This window comes from Trachinotus anak, unplaced genomic scaffold, assembly GCF_046630095.1.
Source record: "Trachinotus anak isolate AG129_WGS33_773 ecotype Australia unplaced genomic scaffold, CSIRO_AGI_Tana_v1 ptg000008l, whole genome shotgun sequence".
NCBI lineage: Eukaryota > Metazoa > Chordata > Actinopteri > Carangiformes > Carangidae > Trachinotus > Trachinotus anak.
Genome location: NW_027273859.1, coordinates 5,890,899 through 5,909,482, shown reverse-complemented (window position 1 = coordinate 5,909,482; position 18,584 = coordinate 5,890,899). Strand labels below are relative to the sequence as shown.

General features: G+C 41.7%; 1 protein-coding gene across 3 annotated transcripts in view; it reads left to right on the top strand.

Annotated features, from left to right (window-relative positions):
* Window positions 1–5,874: 5,874 nt before the first annotated feature.
* Window positions 5,875–18,584, top strand: part of sema4c (sema domain, immunoglobulin domain (Ig), transmembrane domain (TM) and short cytoplasmic domain, (semaphorin) 4C) — a 96,357-nt gene continuing 83,647 nt past the window's right edge. The window contains exon 1 of one of the 3 annotated variants that reach the window (XM_071482085.1): window positions 5,875–5,896. The gene's annotated coding sequence lies outside the window, so the exon portion shown is untranslated. Of the gene's footprint in view, window positions 5,897–6,734; window positions 7,039–18,584 lie in introns of those variants that run through there. The other 2 variants (XR_011691572.1, XM_071482084.1) reach the window with 2 other exon arrangements.

Below are 18,584 nucleotides of genomic sequence, written 5' to 3'. Positions count from 1 at the left end.
GTTCCCATCAATACCAGCAAAATCTCTTTCTCTGTTGTTGCCGGGGAAGATTGACCTGAATTATGAATCACTAGAGTTAATCCCTCCTACGTTCACTATATGAAGAGCTGGATTTCCTGAGCCAGCTTCATGCAGACCATCCTGGTAGCCAGCAGTTCGGATTAAGCTGCATGCTGCATCAGGTTGGTGGTTCCTTGCACATTGTAGATTTATTATGTCTTGATTCTGAATCAGTCCTGTTGCTAAATTAAAGCCTTACAGGGAACAGGAAAATTCAAGAGGCACAGCAGCAGATGAACAGATGCATAGACAAGAAACCTAAACTTTAAAAAAACAAAGATGCTTCATATTTGAACTCCTACTGTAAAAAACTGAACACACTAAGTAATACAGCGACATAAATAGAAACAATAAAGTGTAATTAGACTAATAAAGTAACAAATAAAGTAAAGTGAAGTTGCAATTAAAAAGTTTCATACAAAAATTGCTCATGAGAGAATTAAAGTGGGTGTTGCATCCTCAGCAGCTTAAAAGGCAGTTGTTGCAAAACCAAAGTGTATGAAGTTGTGTGTCTGGTCTAGTAAGACAGCCATGAAAAGGTTAGAGTTGGCACTCACTTCTAGTCCAGTGAATGTTTTACTCTGACAACGACGCTGAGGAGTCTGACAGCAGCAGGGACAAAGGACTTGTAGGAGCGCTCTTTTACATGGCGCAGGTGGAGCAGCCTGTCACTGACGGAGCTGCCCACAGAATTCAGGTGTTGTTCGTGGTCTCTCCTCTCTCCTCCGAGGACTCCAGAGAGCATGCTAGAACAGAGCTGGCCTCTCCTTATCAGTTTGCTCAGTCAAAGTCTCATAGTGACCAAACAGCCAGACAGAGACCGCCTGCCTCTGAGCAAACTCTGGAGTGCTTCACATTTTCGGTGTGAAAGCAAACAGACCGACCGCAGGATTTTATCACAGCAAATATGTGATTTTAGCTTGATTTCAAAAGCTAAAACTAAAAGCTAAACTTCCATTGAATCCATCTGCTGACCATGAACTGTTCAGGAAGCAATCTTAAAAGTGATCTGTACATATTTATATTCAGTAACCATGGCAACGTGAATGCACGTCGGCACGAGTGCAGAGATTATCCCTGATGACTCAGACAGTCAGAAGCGGTTAAAACTGGTGCGTCTGTTTGTGTCTGTGTGTCTTTAAAACTAAGTGATACAAAATCCTGCCATCCTGTCCCCAACCTGTTTGTCTTTATCAGATCATGTGGTCTAATTATGCTCACAATCATGTCGTCATTAACTCTTGGTGACACCAACGAATATTAATATGCACATAAGAAGCATGAACGTCCTGATGATGCAGCGATGACAGCTGCCAAAACTTTCCAATCGGTGAGTTACGTGTCAGTGTGAACAGAAGAAAAACCAGTGTGAACATGAACTAGACCAGAACTAAACAGCAATGCATCATTTTATTTCTCCTTAAAAAAATGTACCACACCACAGATGTGAAAGAAAGGTAGTGTGACCTTATCGATTCATTCTTTTCGGACAGGGCATTTGTGTTGTTGGTTCAGTAGAGTTTGACGTTGAGGTGAACACCCAGGCCTGTGCATGTTTGAGCCATCGGGGGATGTTTTGTCCACCACCAGCAGCTCTGTTTGTAAATGGCAGTTTCCTGTGCTGCGGCTGAAGTCTAATGTGTCCACTGTGTCCAACAAACAGCCCTGTGCTCGCACATGCTGTGGTCTGTTGGTGAGGTAACAAATGGATGCAGTCTGAGGCACACAGACTAAACTTGTGATTTATTTAAATACTTTCTAATCTGAAGATGATCTATTGAAGCTCCTCTCAAGGAAAATGCAAATCTGTATCTTTTTATCCTCTCGTATTAATTTCTGGAAAAAAGAAAAAAAAAACACATTCCACTGCAGTGCTGTAATTACTTGCATATCCTTGTTATTATTGTTTATCAGATGCTGAGAAAACCAGAGTAAGCGAGAGCTCTGAGCTGCTGACTCGCTATCAGCCGCTATCTTTCTCTGTCAGCCATTAGCCTATAATTTATGCTTTCACACTCCCAAGGCCTTATGTGTGTTGCAACGGCATTGCTGTATGCCAGAAAGTTTTCGCTTTCAGTCTGTTGACGGCTGTACATTGACTGATAAACAGAAACGCTGACAAATTGAGTGCTCCCTCACGCCCACTGCAGGTGTTCACACAAAAAAATAAAAAAAGGGAATCAAAAAGCTCCCGCTGGAGAGGAGGTGTGAATTAAAATCCGGTGCAGTTTGGCAAGAAACGTGATACACTTTTTAAAGTAAAAAAGAAAAGACAGAAAGAGTTCAACTCATAAGTTCAAACGGACAATCATGAAAATCTAACTGGAAAACTGAAAGCAAAGAATGAATATAATATAATATATAATACTGGTAAATCTGGATCTGCCTCTTGGAAAACTTTAGCTATTAAAGCCTATCAGACAGACTGCAGTATTGTGAGATCGGCTCCATGGCTTCCTGAAGCAAGTATCTGAATAGCTTTTATAGGCCTGGGGGCCATGAAACTGGCTCAGCATATAGGAAATTGAGTGAGAGCGCAAGTAAAAAAAAAAAAAAAAAAAAAAAAAAATACACCATATAAAGTTGTTCCGTATACCAAAATTTATTCTTCGCTGTCTGCTGAATAGGCAGCACAGTACATCAATAACAAATTGAACTTGAGGTCAGGCATGGAACTTCACACACAACTGCTTCTTCACATAATACATCTGAGGGCTACTTTATCCAACCTTGGGTGCAAATAATCCCTGCAAATTAATTTTCATCATAGCCCTTTATTTTGAAATGCTACTGAAAACACTGCATAGAGGGAAGGTCAAGGTCTATGTAGGATTCCTTGTGCTTTCATTTAAATTCCTAGAAGGCCATATTTACAATACTAAGCATAACTTTCTAGCACGAAACCCACATTTTCTCATCAGCGTCTCTTGATGTGGCCCGAGGCCATGCTACTTCTCCTTTTCATCACTGAGCTGTTTTTAACTCACTGCAGAATGAGAGTCCGACTCCAAATTAGTGTCCTAAATCCAAACTCATTAACTCTCAAAGCAAATAAATCTGTGCCAGAGCGTCTACGATCTACTGTGTGTTGGAGATTATGAGCATTATAGTTCAGCCTTGTTTATTTGGTAATCTGTCTGTGTGAGGATTTGGGCAACTATCTTCACGGCGTCTCCGTCAGGCGGCAAGTGAATTCAGACGGTGCAGACAGTTAAGCATCAGCTGAGAGGTGCCATACACACGTTCACAGACAGCAGTGAGCAGTAGTTAAAGTGTTGAATGTATTCCTGCAGTGAACAGACCAATGAAGATGTTTGTGACTTTCCTTTGGGAAATACTCATGTTCTTATCATTTTATTGATTTGTGCTGGGGGTTAAAAGGCCCCACGGTGTCTGCAGCTACATCAATACTAACACTGAGACAAAAATCATTTGTAATGTTTTCTGTGCTAATACGTAGAGATTATCATTCTAATCTGTGCACTTAATCTTTGGATCATAATCCAAAATCTTCCGCATTATTTCATGTTTTTGTCATCTCTGCTCAGGATTATTTACATACTGTAAACAATCAGTGAAAACAGATTTGTATTAATTGTGTTTTTCAGCAGTTAAAATCTTCTTTATTTATACTTGTAGTGTAAGGCAAACTAAAACGAATCTCTTCTATGGGTTTACAATGATGCAGCCAGAGGAAGGCATGAAAGGAAGCTTCCCAGCATGCAGTGGGGCCACAGACTGATAGCCTTAAATCTCAGTTTATGCATGGTCCTGCATTGTTCTCTCTGCCAAGGAGGTTATGCTTTCCCCTAAAGCTGTTGGTTTATTTGTTTGATTGCTTGTCAGCCCTGTGAATGCAAATGTCCATGACTGACTGAGTGAGTGATACAGTTACACCATTGGTCAGCTGAATGTCACATGACTGTGCCATGACCATTGGACCATTGTCAGTCGCTCTTCAAAATGAATCAGCAGAGTTTCTACCAGATGGTTGTTCACAGCCTGCAGTGTTGCAAACATAACACATTTGTCACTATTTAAATGTTTTTTCAAAAAAAGCACTTAAAGGGAAATCCACTGACACACCTCTGTTCAGTGAGTGGCAAACAGGCAGATCAGCAGCTTGATACCAAGATGGAGGTTGTGCGCTTTGTGTGGAAGATATTCTGTTGGTACCAACTTTCTCTGATCATTTGACAGTAAATACAGCTGAAAGCACAGCAGAGTCTTTGTCTTTAACTGATGTGTTTGGTGATTTTGTCAGACGACGTTGCAGTTACAAAGTCAGGATTTTAGCAGCAGCTCGTGGTCTTAATGGATCGTGTTTCAGTCACTATTTCAAACTTGTTCCGTTGTCTGACAACACAAACACAATAACATGTAAATGAGAGCAGCTTTACTGAGGATTCAGTTGTATTAAAATACTGTATATGTGAGCACAGAGAGGAGAAGAGGAGCAAACAGACTAAGAGCTGAAACCAGCTGACACTGGGCAGAACGACAATATGACAGGATCATATCAGTCGTTTGCAGCGGTTCCACAGCAGTTTTCAGCTTTGACCAAACTATCCAAGGTTTTGACATATACTCTTGTTTATCTGTCTCTTGTGAATCCCCCACCATTATCCAATGTTAAATTGCTGGAGTTACCCCTTTAAGAGCACTGAGGAACACATGAGCAACACATGCAAGTAACCAACACATGATTGGTTACTTGCATCCCAATATAACAGCATATGGAGTGACTTTGGTTCAAGAATAGAGTGTTGGGAAAAAACAACAACAACAACTGGCTCTTCCTGTTGTCCTGAGGAAGAACAACATTGAAACTGTTGATCTACAGGCCAGAATTTACAAAACATGGTCAAGTGAAAATATTACTCCTTCCACAAATGTTTTAAGACATACAAATACTCTGATTTGATTAAGAATTAGTTTCTGATGCAGTTACCTTGTGACATCGCTGCTTTCATGATTCTTCCACCAAGGCTTATGTCAAATACTCTGTGGATCCTGGACATTTATGGTCATAAAAGCTGATACGGTAAGTAGCACTTCTGGTTTTGAAAACAATCAATAAACTTAGATCATTGGAACAGGCAGATCCCAAATGCTGTCATGTGGAGAAGATGTTTTGAGACCACAAGCCGTCCATTTTACAGGATCAATTATTGATCTTTTCATGAGACAAAGAAAATAATAGAATAGACCTGAAACTATAACAGTTACATCTGGTGCTTCATCTGAAAAAAGGATCAAAGAGACAAAAAACAACTCATTATTTTTATTCTTTTTGTATTTTCCTCACTTGAGTGCAATAACAGTGAGGGTAATAATAAAATTACTGTAATGATTGGAATATTTTCCTGGGCTGGTTTCACAGTGATACACTATGACCATGTCTTAGATATAACAAATAATCCGACTTCAGATAGATTACACAAAGAGCTTTAAATCTTGACCACCATAAACCGACTGTAGCACAATGAATTCTGGGTAAATTAGGACTTTTTTTTTTTTTTCAAAATAAAAAAATTGGTCCAGCCACTCAGCTCCATTTACTGCAGCAGAAAATGTTTGTCTTTTGGAAGAATTCAACCGTTACAAGAAGATTTTAAATTGGGAAATTAAGCGAAATTAATAACAATTAATTAACAAAAAGAAAAAATCAGACCTGGAAAAAAAAAGTCCCTGCGATCTTGAACACTTCCCCTTCTCATTGTTCTCTCTATGACCATGTGAGCACACCGGAAGACATGAGCCATGTTTTCCAGTTTTTTTGTTGCTCTGATTGTTACCATGGTAACATTGGTCTCAGGCCTGAGTTAGCTTGTGGGTAAGTGTCTAATATCTTTGGCTTTAAATTAGTCAGTCTTTGTTTTTATGAAAATGTCTTACTCGCAACAGACTAATTCAGACTGGCCTGACACAGCCTAACGCTACAGACCAGTCTAAAATATCTCCTCAGGGGTCAGGCTCTGCTGCAGAGCTGCCTCAGAGCCGGTGCCTTGCTCACTGGCACTTGAGTAAAGGCGGAAGTGGAGGTGAGCCAGAGCCTCCAGGCTAACAATGGTCTCCAGGCCACCCTGCTCCACTACATGCTCATTTGGCTGTGAGAGCCCGTAAAAGGGCCTCTGGGCGTCTCGGGTCAGACCCCAGGTTGGGAAGCACTTTGCTAAAAGCAGACTTTCACTTTCTCGCACAATGAAACGGTCTTAATCAAGCGGTGTAATGGCTGCTGGGGGCCCCTCGTCTGCGTCGGGGCCCTTACCAGGACAGGATAATGGGCGGAGACCTGTTTGTGTGCCTTTTTTGAAATCCTCCCCGGTCCCCGCTGTGATGCGTACTGCAGAAGTAGGCTGGGGGCGCACACGCTGCAGCGCCACACACACTCACACACACACACACACACACACACACACACACACGCATCAGTCGAGATTGGCACAGAGACGCAGCGCCACGACCACTCCGATCTGTCTGTGAGGTGCAGACTGCTGAAACTTGTGCGCAGAGACAGAGAGGCGGAAAGACCCATCCAGCTCGTCCTAGATAGTGGATTAAATTCACGCTTTATTTTTTTCTTTCTTTCCCTTCTCCCCTCCTCCTCCTCCTCCCCTCCTCTTCCTCCGGTTTCGCGTTACAAAGCCTTGGGAGGGAGTTGCGCGGAGAGGAGAGCCAGTCCCTCTGTGTAGAAACTGAATGACAGGATCATATGGCTCGATTTGCCTTAGAGTCGAAACATTTAGAATAAGAAGAGGAAAGAAGAGGAGAGAAGTGAGAAACCGGGGGGCGATTTCGTCAGAAAATTGATGAGGATGTGGAATAATTTATAACTCAGATTCAAAAACAAACCCGAGATAACGGAGAAAGAAGAGAGAGGAGGAAAGGATACTGGATCTGTCGTCAGAGGAAGACGGAGAGGAAAGCGCAGGACGCGTCGCCTGTAATCATCACCACCATCACCGGCATCACAAGGTAAGTTTGGAGCCGTTGTTTATCGCAGTGGTGTCTGCAGTGCTGTGAGGTGGCTGGATTAAAAGTAGACGGAGGAGGCAGAGGTAGAAAACATCCTCATCCCGAGTCTCCGGGTCTCCAACTGTTGCCACGAAGCCCCCCCCCCCCCCTTATTCCTCCTTGGAAATAAGACGCTTTGAGGCACAATATGTTGTCTTCACATGATTTTAGGTGTTGTGTGTTTGTGTCGCTCAGTGTGGTGCAACTTTATCTCCTTTTCGCGCAGTGTAAACACGGCGCACTGCGGTCAGGAGCTGCTGGAAGGGAATCAAGCCCGGGCTCTCACTGTAGTCTGTATATCTCCACGACTGCTCCAGAATCACAGCCCAGCAATGCATCTACACCGTCTAACCTCTACTGTATCACAGGCTACTTACAATGCACTGCTTGTGTCTGAAATATCACTTCACATTTTATCGTCAGCCTTTAGGTGATGTCTGTAAGTCTGGAGTGTGTGTGGTGTCCTGTAATGAACTTTTAGGCTCCTTTCTCTGCTTGGTAGTGCTTTGTATTTCCTGTGGAATCCAAATAATATTCCAGTAATATTCTGAACTTACTTTCTGACGACTGTCCTGTGCCAGAACAGAGAGTTTATAGTTGAAGTATTTAAACAGATGGTTTTGGAGTTGTGCAGCTTACTGTAAACGTATGCTGAGGTTTTATGAGTTCATTTTCATACAGTAGCTGTAGGTGTCATGTGTGACAGCCCTCATCCACTCCCAGAGCCATAACAGCAATGAGTCCCCTGGACTGCAGCTTCTATTTCCCGCTTGCTCAGCTGACACTCAAAAATTAAGCTCTTATGGTGACAATAATCCACTGACTTGAGATATTACTTTGGGGAGCTTTTCCTCCTTATTCTCCTCCTGATTTTTTTTTTTTTTTTTTGCCTTGATGAAGTAAGCATTAGTTTCAGTTGAGTGATTATTGTAATTACTGAGGAGGAAGAGGGGGCGTCCACACTGGACAGTGAGCAAGGGGAGGTGGTGGTGGTGGTGGTGGGGGTTCTGCCTGTCTGTTTTTTTACAAGCTGGATGGTGCCACTGCCAGTTAACTAACAGACAGTACAGGGGGAGCACGGCCCTACAAACTGAAGACAGTAAAGGTTGTGGGTAAGTCAGCGGAGTCATGTTATTGCCATGCGGGGTGGAGGAGGTGGCAGGGGCGGCTTTATATGAGAGTTATTGTACTTGAGGATCCACTTCCTGCTGTGATCTTTGTGTAATTTTCTCATAAAGTTTGTCTTAGGATTTCTTTTTCATAACATTCACGAGCAGGTAGTTCTGTGTGTGTGTCGCCGTGTCATTTGCAAAGATTAATGAAGGTGACATGCTGGTAAAATTCAGCCTCAGCATTGAGCCGCAAGTTGACATTTGCAGTGTAGCGGAATGTAGCGGGGGATAATCCTACCGAAATTCACTTGACTCAGTTTTTAATTTGTGAAATCAAGTTCACAGACCTTTTAGAATACACATAATCCTTCATATAAACACACAGAGTAGATTATACAAGAGTGAAGCAGGCTACGAGGAGAGATGTTTGAAAACCAATTTGGTTGTTTGAAGGATTCCTCCTGATCTGCTTTATTCTGAGTCTGGAAAAAAAACCTTGAAAATCCAGTTTTATCCAGGGCAGTTGCAACAAAGACACAGACAAACACACACACACACTGCAGCCCTCTGGCCCCAGATGTTAATGCCTCCACTGAGAGAGCCACAGGACTCCTGCCGACTCGATCTCTTCATTGTCGGACAGACAATGGACTCCACATCCTAATAGCCAGCCTCCTTCCCATCTTCCCTCACACACCCCTCACGCTCCCCACACACACACACGCACGCACACATAATTAACCGGCACTCAGTCGGGCAGACAAAGAACCACATCCCTCACATACACATGCAAAGAGGCATGCTTTTACAGTCAGCTACAGGCATGTGTGTGCAGGATCACAGTCAACATACAGATTTTCAACATTATTATTTTGGTGCTTGAGTGCCCGTGGGGCGTCTCTCTGTGCGTTTGCTCCTGCAGCCGTTCATTTCACTACAGGGCTGTAACGACTATTTTGATAACAGATGAATGTTCTAGTTACTTTCTCCATTGATCGATTCAGTATTTTGTCCAGAAAACGAAGAAAAAGACCATCAAAGTTTGAAAGACCCCAGATGGCGTTTTCAGATACCTGGTTTTGTTCAACTCAGTCTTAAACCCAAAGATGTTGAATTTACTATGATATTGAACAGAGGAATACTGCAAATCCTAAATGGAAAAAAGATACTTTTGGTATTTTTTGTTTGAAAAGTGCCTCAAGTGATGAATCAATTATCAGAAAAAGTTGCATTCATTTTCTGCTTGATCGTTTAATTACCCAGTCCCTTCAGCCGCACTTCACTATCTGTGTCAGTGTTTGTGTTTTGGCGTCTTTGTGCGTGTGCACACATACGTGACATAAACTGTGTGTTTTGACACCAAAGGGCCAACGTTGCATCACAGCCGTTACATCATCACTGCACCAGATGTCTCCTGTCTGACTCTGTGCGCTTGTGTTTGTGTGTTTGTGTGCGTTCAATTGTCATCTCCGTGTCACATACATCACGTCAATGCAACAGATCCTGCAGCCCACATGGCGAGCAGCTGAATGCACGGTAAACTCCCGAAATAACGGGATGATTTCTGATTATGCAACTCAAAAGCTTCGCACACAAGAACACACACTTAGACCATTCAGCCTGCGTTCATGCTGGCTATGGTGTTGTGAGAGCGTATGCATCTCAATTCGCTAACGATAATGTATTTTAGATGGTGGGAGAGGATTTTTTTTTCACATCCTCTGCTGAGCAACAGTTGATGTGCCAGCTTCCCACAGGAGGCTTTTTTTTTTTTTTTCAAAACATCCTTTTCATCCCACCAACGATTTAATTCCTGCAATATCTGCTTTTCATTTCTTGTAAAAATCTCTTTTAGAAGCAGATTTGCTTTCATGTTTGCAGGATCAAACTGGTCTGTGTGTTGAGCTTCCTGCGAGGCTGAGGAGAGTTAGGGTCTCTGGCCATGACCTCTGTGTTCTGATGCTCCATGATGAGAATTGTCCCAACATATTTTTTTTAACACTTCACAAAGTATGTGTGTGTATTTGTGTTTGTGTTGAGCATAGATGGTTCATTGCAGGCCAGATGCAAGGTCTAGAGAGCTGAAACAGATGGGTGTTTTGTGTGTGTGTGTGTGTGTGTGTGTGTGTGTATGCTGGAGGGGAACAGCGGGAGGCAGGGCTGAGCTGAGAAGGCTGATGTTTAGAGAAGAAGGACGGGAAGACGCTTGTTTACAGGAACATGATGGAGAATGGGCTCTGGTAGGGTGCAGGGTCAAAGTGATATAAACCTTGTGTTTTCATGCCTTCAGTTTGTATGAGCCTGCCTTGTTATTGTTATTGGTTCATTATCAGGGACTCCATTAGCTATAGAGACAAGGTAATGAGTGTGTGTGTGTTGAGAAAGGTTTTGATGTGCACAGCTGTGGAATAAAGAGGAGAGTGGTGTGCCTCAATAAAACATAAACATGAACACAGAAATATTAAGGAGTGTCTCACGTTATCATGTCTCTGCCACATTAATCATGATATCTTGTGTAATTACCACAAATCGTCCAATTGAGAAACTCCTGGCTTCTTTTCAGTTTTTTCATTTTGGTCAAAATTATGACCAAGAACCACAGAGCTTGTAATTTCCTCTAGGATGTTGCTTCTTGTCCTTCCTCACTCTATTCCTGTGTTGTGCCTTTATTTCAATTTGCCTTTCCTGTAGAGGATAAATGTGTCAGAAGGCCCTTTGTTTTTTGGCTTTTCATTGACCTTTCACCATCTGCTATTTTGAAAAAGTGCTATGTCTTTGAGAAGAACAGGAAGAGGAGCGCCCTCAACATCATCTGTGCCCTGCAGCAATCTTTCTTTGTGCCGTAGAACAATCCAGCAGGAAATCTGCAGTTGCTATGAAATTACAAAAATTAGACTTTACCAATTTGACAACACATTCAGGACATAAAGAAATCCACTGCAAACTCAAAAACACAAGCAAGTAGAGAAACGCTGCAAGTTGTACACAACACAAAGAAGGTGAGTTGCAACACATTAGAAGTTTCAGGGTTGACCACCTGTCAATAATAATGTTGGAAATTGAGCTAACAATTTTTGTTTTAGCCGTTAAAACTGAAATTATTGCAGATGTTGGTTATTTACCTGACATTAGCATTTTGCTACTTCCTAGCACCTTCATCAGTTTCTGCTATGATGTGTTTTGTTGTGTCCTGGTTCCATACTAAATATCACATGTAACTGCAAACAGCATATGTAGCAGCTAGCACACTGTTTTGCAGCTAGTAAACAAAAAAAAATAGCACAATAATTTTGTGCCGAGGAAATGATTCACTATGCATCAGTCAAACTGCTTTGAAATGTCACTGACTAATTAGCTCCTCAAAGAGAAAGTCGAATGTTTTTCCAGTACAAATGTTTATCTTTTTTTTAAAAATTCCATTATTATTATGTTTTTACCTGTCCCCTCACCACCTGCAATTATTTTTTTACAGCTGTGAGTGGCACCACCACCATTTCCTTTGTACGTTGCACTGTGGGACATCAAAAGCTCAAAAATGAAGTTTTTTTTTTGTTTGCGTTTCTTTGTTTGTGTGCGCTGTTTTTGCAGAGCGTTTCTTTATGCTGTGAACATGTTGCGAAAGTTGTGAACCTGCTTCCTAAGTTGCTTGTGTTATATTCATGTGTGTTCTAGGCCACAGCAGATGCGCCACATGCTGATGATCTTTCCTCATTGGCTCGTGTTTTCTTTATGTTACTATATTTATATTTATCTTACAGAAATGTTTCTCGTCTCAAAGTTGCCGCTGCCATAATTTATTTATGTTGCAACGTCAGAAAATAAACTCCTAATATAGAACACAAACTGTGCACAAGCTGAAGCACACGCACAAACGCCGCGCATCCTCCTGCCCCCTGCCCCTCTCAGTGGCTTTAAGTTGTTGAGAAGTTTACGTCAGGCGCTGAGGATGGATCCAGAGGGTTTTGGCAGCAGCTGTGACTGCAGTTGTTCCGAGACGAGAAGCTTTTGCTCTTCTGCAACTTAGCCATCCCTTTGAGCTCTCTCTCTCTCTCTCTCTCTCTCCCTCTCTCACCCACTTACACACACATATTTTTTTCCTCTTCTTCTCTCTCACTCGTTTCGGCTGAGTACAAGTACCATAATGAGGTCATTTTTGCATTGCCAGAGTGTCAGAAGTTACCACTTATGTAGCTCAACTTTAATTGAACAGACAAGTGCATATTCAACCTACTGTGAATGAAAACTATGCTAGGATAGAGGAAAGTAGAATAATCCTTTTTGGTGGCTTTCATAGTAGTGCCAGTACCTATAATGCCCTGGGAGCAGCCATACGGATCTGTCTCTCACTTCAATTCAGTTAAATTACAAAAGCGTTTTCTCAAAAATTATTACATATGGCCAAAAAAATTGTAATACACTATATATAGAGAGCCCAAAGCAGTAATAAATATTTGTCACCCTCAATGAATGATGCAGCCCCCCTTTGGGGCAATCAATAAATAAATAAGCCCTGAGGGGGGAGAAGTGTTTCCAGGAAAGTCAGAGTGGTGGAAAATCCAATATGGTGCATACTGATGTTCCTGGAGGCAAATCTGTGGAGCAAGTATAACTGGATGCATCACATCTTTTCTCTCTTGCAATGTGGAGGTTTTGTTTATCAAATCCTTTCATCCTGACCTGTAATTTCCCCTCTGATCAATGTAATTTAAAAATGTCAGAATGCAGTGGTGAGAGGCATCACACAAATCTGATTACTGTTGTCTGAAACAAATGGACGGACAGACGGAGAGTAATCCATGAGCACGACATAAAGGTTTGTGCTTTCTTCAGCTCAACAAACTCTACGTCTGGCTTTATGAGACTCGCTCAGAGAGTTGGAGGCCTCCAGAAGACACTTAGTGGAGCTGCTATAGGTGGCTCCAGTCCTCTGCAATATTTATGAGTAGTAGAACAGAGGTGGAGGAGAGCCCTGACCTGCTTGTTTGTTACCAGCTGACCACTTTTGGCCATCTGCTGTCCGCCAGCCTCTCTCTCTCTCTCTCTCTCACTTCCTATCTATCTCTTATGTTGCTCTGCTCTCTGAATGAATCTGTCCATCAATAACTGGGTCTCCATCCAAGTCTTTATGTAAAACAGGACACAGAGTCAGAAAGGTTAAATTGATTTTTTTGCCAGCCTGAGATAGAGCAGGGTTTTGTAAAAACAATGTCATACAAAGCGATGACAACACAGTACAGTATAAATGTAACACACACAACATTAAACTTAAAACTTTATGTATTTCTGTTTTCATTTTTATTCTTCATTATAGGAATAGTTAGGAATGAAGCTAGAGTCAGGAAACTCTTAGCTTAGCTTAGCATAGCAACCAAAAGCAGGAAGAAAGATGTTTGCATGCTAACGTCCTGGTTGCTGCAGTTTTATGGCCCTAAATGTACAGACAGATACGAGAGTGGTGTCGAAGCATATAAATGTAAAAGTAGAGCTGAAACAACTAATTAGTCAAACCACAAAAAATATCTGGAACTATAGTGATAATTAATTTATCAATATAGGACAAAATGCCAAATTTGTTGGTTTGAGCTTCTTTTAAGTTTTAAATTTTAAGATAATTTACAGACTAAATAACTAATCCGTTAATTGAGAGAAAAAAATCCTCTGATTCATCAATAATGAAAATGAAAAGCTAACCATTTCCTGGCTTCTGCATATTTAACAAGCAGTGATGAGGTGGGTGTCAATCTTCTCATTTGACTCTTGGCAAGCAATGAGTTTTCATATTTCATTATCATCATTAAATCGTCATTTGAGTCATTAAATTTCATACTCATTAAAGTATATTATCATTAAAGTCCATAGCATCTGCATTTATGCTGTACATCTATGTGTAGCATCTTCAGTGATGCAATTTCCAATCTTCTAACTGATTCAAAGACAGACTCCGGGAGAAAAAACTTCATTATATTTGATACTTGTAGCAATTTCCTCTTCAGATAGCATCTTGACTCATCTTACGCTTTTCATCTTGTTTCCTGTGTCTGTTCTTGCTGGTCTTGGTTGAAATTGTAAAGCTGGGTTGGAGAGAGAGAGAGTAATATGCTTGGCCAAAAACCTTGTCAGTGAGCCAACTGTGTTTCGGGGGCACCATGTAAGGTATTTAGTATGTTTTCCGAGGTCCCTGACGTGCCTGTTCATCAGCTGCTTGTTGTTTTGTTTGTTGCGACTCAGCAGATGTTTTCTGGCTCAGTTGTCCGCACTGTGCTTTGTGTACAGGGGACCGCTGGAATTGTTCTCTTTTTTGTTATTCTGGTTTTGGTGACATGTCAAAGCTGTTTCGTCCCAGTGTGAATGCAGAGCTTCCTATTGTTTACTGTCAGTGGCAACATTTGCTATATGTGTGTATGGACTTTGCATAGAGAATAAGTTTATGCATATTCAGCTCTTGCTTCTTGCTGTTTTCAGACATTATGTCCTTGATACTGTATGCAAATATGTGTGCACAAGCAACAATAGATAACCGTTAAAAAAAATAATGGTGCATCGACTGGATATCAGAGATTGTGTGCATGTGTGCGTGTGAATAATAATGCAGATGAAATGGGCAGTGGTGGGTGGGTGAGTGGGGGGGGGGGGGGGGGTAGGCCTCTAACCCCCTCTTCCCTCTGCTAACCAGAGTATAGTAGTTTGTTTTTATGACAGCCTTTTTTAGGCATTGTTCTGGTCCGATACAGCTCACCCTCCCTACCGTGGGATTGGCCGTTAGTAGGCAGGAAGTGCCGGGAGCGCGCAGCTTGAGCATACACACACATAGTGTATTGCAGACTCCAGCACACACAGCCCCTCCCAAGCTATCGCCCCACACTCACACATAAACTTTGGGAAGGACAATAAAAAGTTGCCCTTCGGCTTGCAGGCTGGTGAGCTACAGCCTATTCAGGAAGGCGCTGCAGCCAGGCTAATGGCCTCTCTCCAGGGTAGGCACTACAGAGGAGCCCATGCAGGCTTATCAGCAGCAGGAGGGCCCCTACATGGCTGCTCTCTGAGAGCGCGGTTGAGCTAGTGTGTGGGAGTTTCATAGCTGTTAGGAGACTGAGAGCTATGCTGCTTATTTCCTGCTGTGTTTGTTTAGTGTTAACTTGGCCTGTAGGAAAATCAAAGTTAGTCGTTAGCCCCTCCTAAATGAAAATATAGATATTTAACCAGCGCAGCACTAATTGGAAATTCAAAGTTAACTTGTAACTGCATGGAAACTAAGCCTATCAAGTCTTCCAGGGAAGTCAATGTTATCCTTTATTATTTCGAAATCAGTTGTAGACCAGTGTGGCTTTTAGCTCTTCTTTCTAGTACCACGGGGCCTTTTGGCAAGTTTGAAGAAGACAGCAAACAATGTGAGAAACACTGTGTAAATATCTCCACAGCTTAGGTGTATTTCTTTTCCTTAATTGGAGATGTCCCAGCAAAGAGCCAGCCTGATCGGCAGAAAATGTTTTAAAGTGTATTGAGGAGGAGTGAGATGCCATGCCCCCTGGGTGACTAATCAGATTTTGCCTCATGGATCCCAGTATGACGACTCCAGCATGATCCGAGCTCATGAGTCACCTCTTCCCTTTCTTCATCTGTGGCAAAGGAGGAACTGATAACAGTCTTCACATAAGCTGCAAACTCGACTGCAGCAAGGTAACCTGTCACTGTTTTCTCTTATGAAAAGATTTGTTTAACACAGCCCTTTTTGCCTTGAATGAAAAGTAAATACAGGCTGTACAGAATCATGCTCACATATCCTAAACCTGCTGTTTGTTTTTGTTGACGATGCCACCTCCCCACCTACTCGTCTGCTTTCCATATTGCCCGTGATAGATGCAATTAGATCATACAAGCAACTAAGAATACCACAGTAAATACTCAATGTGATAGTGAGATCACACTGACATAGCTGAATAATTAATCCTGTTACGGAGAAACGGTGGAAACAGTAGACACAGTGCTATAGCGTCACTGTAGTGATGCATGCTCTTCCACACTCAGTCCACCTGCACAGTGGGAGCTGTCCGGTACAACCACAGCCTTTGACTGGGGCCATTAAACAGATCCACCAGAGGGGTTAACCATTTAATGAACACACAATTACCTTTTTGTGGTCTGCTTAAACCAAACTTTTACGGATCAACCAAATTGGGTTGATACTATTGAATATCTAAAAAACGACTTGTCATTTGATATCAAAGTTCAATACCTGAGGAGTAAATGAGTAAATCTCATCAGCATCAGTGAGCCAATCAGCATGCAGCATGCTTGGATCAATATCTAATGATGCTGGTGATTGGCTGTCTATTTACATGATCATGTTTGAGTCTGTAAAGAGACTGAGCTAAAAAAAATTGTAGCATAATGTGTATTGCAATTTTCTCTTTGTTAAAATGGATTTGATAGATTTGGTATCAAAAAAAGTATCGTTAGAAATTGGTTTCAAAGTCATGATATCATTATCAGTACCAGTGTTGAAAATAGTTTTAACGATACCCAGCCCTAGCTTAAACTAAAACAACCTTAATGTTTTTGATTGTTACACACTTGCAATGGTGATGGACATAAAGATTTCGAGGATTTATTATGTCGCACAACCAAAAAACCTTGAGTCTAATCTATTGATACATATATTACACGTTCATGTAACTTGTCACAGTAAAGCAGTCAATGATGTTTTTGCACAGAGCTCGCTTCCCTGAGGTACAGTGGTTAGGTAAAATGTGTACATTACACATAGCCATGGTAGCTACACTGTAGTATTTCCTCTTCCCAGTGAGGATTGTTGAAAGACAACATTATAGAACCCGAAAAAATCAGTATTCATCTTCTTTTCAGTAAAACTAACAAAGACATCTCTGCTTCAAATCCTCTCCTCGCTGTGATCTTCACTCTCTGTGTCAATGCATAAAAAAATGTAATGTAAAGCAAAGACACTACATGGAAATAATCTCTGACTCAGTGATCAAATGAGACAAAATAGAAGTTACTTTGTTGTTTGTTTGTCGTTCCAGTTTTATAAGTGCTAGCTCTGGTTAGCACCCTATTAGCCGGCACTAGAATCTCCTTTGAGCCCAGCTGCAGCTATAATAGTTATGTCGTTGAGGTGTTGGTCTGGTTTACGTGCTGGTGGGGGGGGGGGGTGAAAGAGACTGTGTGTTTACCCCCTCACCCGCCCCTATCCTCCTGCAGACTCACCTTTGACCCCCAGATGGCTGCAGTCCCCCCTTCCCCCCTGCTGCTCTTTTCCAGTCCACTGCTCCCTCTCTGACTGTAGAAAGATGGAGAGAGAAGAAAAGAAAGAAAGGCATGGGATGCTTAATGGGATGAAGCCACTACAATATGACAGAAAGGAGATAAAAGAGGAGAAAGACAGATTGGGAAAAAATACAAGAGTTGCAGAGAGGGAAAAAATAGAGAAAAGTATGCAGGTTGCCAGGTTTGGTCCACTCCTAGAGAGACAGAGATTGGAAAGCAAGAAAGAAACCAGCTTGCCCAGACAACAGCCCTGAGAAACCAAGATAAGAGCCGACCAGCAGTCAACAATTACACCATCAGTTTCCAACCTGGCTTTCACCTCTTTTTCTCCCTCTTGCTTTCAATCTTTCTCATCTTTTGCCTCATGGTATTCACTCTTATTCTCTTTTCTCCCCTTTAGTTCCCACTGTGTGCTTCCTGTGTATTTTTGTAATATACCTCTCCGTATGCAGCCTGTTACACACACGTACACACCCTCATACACTCACACACATGAAACATCCATGCATGCAGACATTCATGCTTTGAAAGAACATTTACGGACAATTTTCAGGTGTTGTATGATGCTCTTCTGTTGCTTTTACTCTACTATATTGTTTGAAATACTGTACTAGCATCTGTCTGCTATTTATCTGATGTGTTAAAGTATAGCTATAAAGTAGCTGATCACCTATAACATTAATATACTCTTATCATGTTAATGCATGAAGACAAATATAATAATATACCTCACATATATCACTTTATGAATGATTTTACTTTTGATTCACTTCTTACCCAGAATATTTATGTATTCCTTTTACTTGTAGCATACACGCTAGTAGTCACATGTTAATTTTTTTTTCCTATAAACCTACACCTGACAGTCAGAATGAATGCACCCTGTTGATTTGACTAACTCCAACATAAAAAAAAACAGATATAAAGTAGCTGGCAGTATCTGTCCTCTCATGAATCTGTAGGTCTTGGTGTGTGCTGTGTTGAGCATGCAATTTGTACACACATGTATTCGCGGCCGCCATACACACCCACAATGTTGGTGATTTATTTCCACACGTCATTCTTCTTTCAATATGTCTGTAACTCATAAAAGACACATTGTAGAGTTGGGTA